Source organism: Arachis hypogaea, chromosome 3, assembly GCF_003086295.3.
Source record: "Arachis hypogaea cultivar Tifrunner chromosome 3, arahy.Tifrunner.gnm2.J5K5, whole genome shotgun sequence".
NCBI lineage: Eukaryota > Viridiplantae > Streptophyta > Magnoliopsida > Fabales > Fabaceae > Arachis > Arachis hypogaea.
In genome coordinates, this window is record NC_092038.1 from 51,261,858 (window position 1) to 51,265,762 (window position 3,905).

Here is a 3,905-nt window from a genome sequence, read left to right on the forward strand (position 1 = left end):
TTTTACTGAGAGGATGGGATGTAGCCATTGACAACGGTGATGCCCTACATACAGCTTGCCATGGAAAGGAATAAGAAGGATTGAAGGAAGACATTAGGAAAGCAGAGATCCAATAGGGACAAGCACTTCTACGCAATTATCTGAAATTCCCACCATTGAATTACATGAGTAACTTTATATTTATTTTCTATTTTATTTACTATTCGAAAACTCCATAAAATTTATTATCCGCCTAACTGAGATTTACAAGATGACCATAGCTTGCTTCATACCAACAATCTCCATGGGATCGACCCTTACTCACGTAAGGTTTTACTTGGACGACCCAGTGCACTTGCTGGTTAGTTGTGCGGAGTTGTGACTAAGTGTGATTCACGTTTGAGAGCGCTACCAAGTTTTTGGTGCCATTGTTGATGATCACAATTTCGTGCACCAAGTTTTTGGCGCCGTTGCCGGGGATTGTTCGAGTATGGACAACTGACGTTTCATCTTGTTGCTCAGATTAGGTAATTTTCTATTTATTTTCTTTTCAAAAAGTTTTCAAAAATATTTTTCAAAATTTCTCACCTGTTTTCGAAAATTTTCAGAGTTTTCAAGAATGAATCCTAGAGTTTCATATAACATGTTTTAGCTTGGCTGGCTATTAAGCCATGGCTAATTCAGAGGATTTTGATTAAGGACTTTGGATTCATTACTTTCTTTTTCCTATATGTTTTTCGAAAAATATAAAAGAAAATCCAAAAAAATCATAAAATCATAAAAACCAAAAATATTTTGTGTTCTTGTTTGAGTCTTGAGTCAATTTTTAAGTTTGGTGTCAATTGCGTGCTTGTAAAAATTTATGCATTATTTTTCGAAAATTCATGCGTTCATGGTGTTCTTCATGATCTTCAAGTTGTTCTTGGTAAGTCTTCTTGTTTGATCTTGATGTTCTCTTGTTTTGTGTCTTTTATTATTTTTCATATGCATTTTTGCATTCATAGTGTCCATGCATTAAAGATTTCTAAGTTTGGTGTCTTGCATGTTTTCTTTGCATAAAAAATTTTTCAAAAATATGTTCTTGATGTTCATAATGATCTTCAAAGTGTTCTTGGTGTTCATCTTGACATTCATAGTGTTCTTGCATGCATCATGTGTTTTGATCCAAAAATTTCATGTTTTGGGTCATTTTTGTGTTTTTCTCCCTCATCATTAAAAATTCAAAAATAAAAAATATCTTTTCCTTATTTCTCTCAAAAAGTCAAAATTTTGGGTTGACTTGGTCAAAATTTTTTAAAATAAGTTGTTTTCTTGTTGGTCAAGTCAAAATTTCAATTTTAAAAATCTTATCTTTTCAAAACTTTTTCAAAACTCAAATCTTTTTCATTTTTTATATATTTTTGAAAATTTCTTTTAAATTGATTTTCAAAATCTTTTTTATCCTTATTTCATAATTTTCGAAATTACACTAACAATTAATGTGATTGATTCAAAAATTTGAAGTTTGTTACTTTCTTGTTAAGAAAGGTTCAATCTTTAAATTCTAGAATCATATCTTTTAGTTTCTTGTTAGTTAAGTAATTAATTTTAATTTTGAAAATTAAATCTCTTTTTATCATATCTTTTATATCAGATCTTTTTTCATCATATCTTTTATATCAGATCTTTTTCAAAAATTTTATCTTATCCAAAAATTTGATTTGAAAATATCTTATCTTATCTTCTTATCTTCTTATCTTTTCAAATTTGATTTTCAAATCGTTTTCAATTAACTAACTAACTTTTTGTTTGTTTCTTATCTTTTTCAAAACAACTTAACTACTTTTCCCTTTCTACTTTTCGAAAATATCTCATCCCTTTTTCAAAATTTTTCTTAAATTAACTAATTGTTTTAAATTTTAATTTTAATTCTATTTCACCTTTGATTTTCGGAAATCATTAACTGCTTTTCAAAAATTAATTTTCGAATTTTCTCTCTCTCATCTTCCTCTATTTATTTATTTATTTACTAACACTTCTCTTCACCTCTCTTCATCTCAAATCACTACCCCTATCCTCACCCTTCAGTTTGGATTCTCCTTTCTTTATTCCCTTTCTTCTTCTACTAACAATAAGGAACCTCTTTACTGTGACATAGAGGATTCCTCTTCTCTTTTTTTCTGTTCTCTTCTCTTTTATATGAGCAGGAACAAGAAAAAAGGCATTCTTGTTGAAGCTGATCCAGAACCTGAAAGGACTCTGAAGAGAAAACTAAGAGAGGCTAAATTACAACAATCCGGAGACAACCTTGCTGAAATTTTCGAACAAGAAAAGGAGATGGCAGCCAAACCTAACAACAATAATGCAAGGAGGATGCTTGGTGATTATACTACACCTACTTCCAAGTTTGATGGAAGAAGCATCTCAATTCCTGCCATTGGAGCAAACAACTTTGAGCTGAAACCTCAACTAGTTGCTTTAATGCAACAAAACTGCAAGTTTCATGGACTTCCATCAGAAGATCCCTATCAGTTTTTAACTGAGTTCTTGCAGATCTGTGAGACTGTTAAGACTAATGGAGTAGATCCTGAAGTCTACAGGCTCATGCTTTTCCCTTTTGCTGTAAGAGACAGAGCTAGAGCATGGTTGGACTCTCAACCTAAAGATAGCTTGGACTCCTGGGATAAGCTGGTGATGGCCTTCTTGGCTAAGTTCTTTCCTCCTCAAAAGCTGAGCAAGCTTAGAGTGGATGTTCAAACCTTCAAACAAAAAGATGGTGAATCCCTCTATGAAGCTTGGGAAAGATACAAGCAGATGACCAAAAGATATCCTTCTGACATGTTTTCAGAATGGACCATGATAGATATATTCTATTATGGTCTGTCTGAGTTCTCTAAGATGTCACCGGACCATTCTGCAGGTGGATCCATTCGCCTAAAGAAAACGCCTGCAGAAGCTCAAGAACTTATTGATATGGTTGTAAATAACCAATTCATGTACACTTTTGAGAGGAATTCTGTGAATAATAGGACGCCTCAAAGGAAGGGAGTTCTTGAAATTGATGCTCTAAATGCCATATTGGCTCAGAATAAAATGTTGACTCAGCAAGTCAACATGATTTCTCAAAGTCTGAATGGATGGCAAAACGCATCCAACAGTACTAAAGAGGCATCTTCTGAAGAAGAAGCTTATGATCCTGAGAACCCTGCAATAGCAGAGGTAAATTATATGGATGAACCTTATGGAAACACCTATAATTCATCATGGAGAAATCATCCAAATTTCTCATGGAAGGATCAACAAAAGCCTCAACAAGGCATTAATAATGGTGGAAGAAATAGGCTCAACAATGTCAAGCCTTATCCATCATCTTCTTAGCAACAGACAGAGAATTATGAACAGAGTACCTCTAACTTAGCAAATTTAGTCTCTGATCTGTCTAAGGCCACTTTAAGTTTCATGAATGAAACAAGATCCTCCATTAGAAATTTGGAGGCACAAGTGGGCCAGCTAAGTAAGAAAGTTACTGAAACCCCTCCTAGTACTCTCTCAAGCAATACAGAAGAGAATCCAAAGAGAGAGTGCAAGGCCATTGATATACTCAACATGGCCGAATGCAAGAAGGAGGGAGAGGACGCGAATCCCAATGAGGAAGATCTCATGGGACGTCTCTCAAGCAGGAAGGAGTTCCCTATTGAGGATCCAAAGGAATCTGAGACTCATATAGAGAACATAGAGATTCCATTAAATCTCCTTCTGCCATTCATGAGCTCTGAAGATTATTCTTCCTCTGAAGAGGATGAAGATGTAATTGGAGAGCAAGTTGCTCAATATCTAGGAGCCATCATGAAGCTGAATGCCAAGTTATTTGGTAATGAGACCTGGGAAGGTCAACCTCCCTTGCTCATTAGTGAACTTGATACATTGGTTCAGCAAACTTTACCTCA

At 34.3% G+C, this 3,905-nt stretch overlaps 1 non-coding gene across 1 annotated transcript; it reads right to left on the minus strand.

Moving 5' to 3' along the window:
• Positions 1 to 2,694: 2,694 nt before the first annotated feature.
• LOC112793279 (small nucleolar RNA R71) lies at positions 2,695 to 2,798 on the minus strand. The gene has a single exon (XR_003197980.1). It is a non-coding gene; the product is annotated as a small nucleolar RNA R71 (small nucleolar RNA).
• Between the last annotated feature and the right edge of the window lie 1,107 nt (positions 2,799 to 3,905).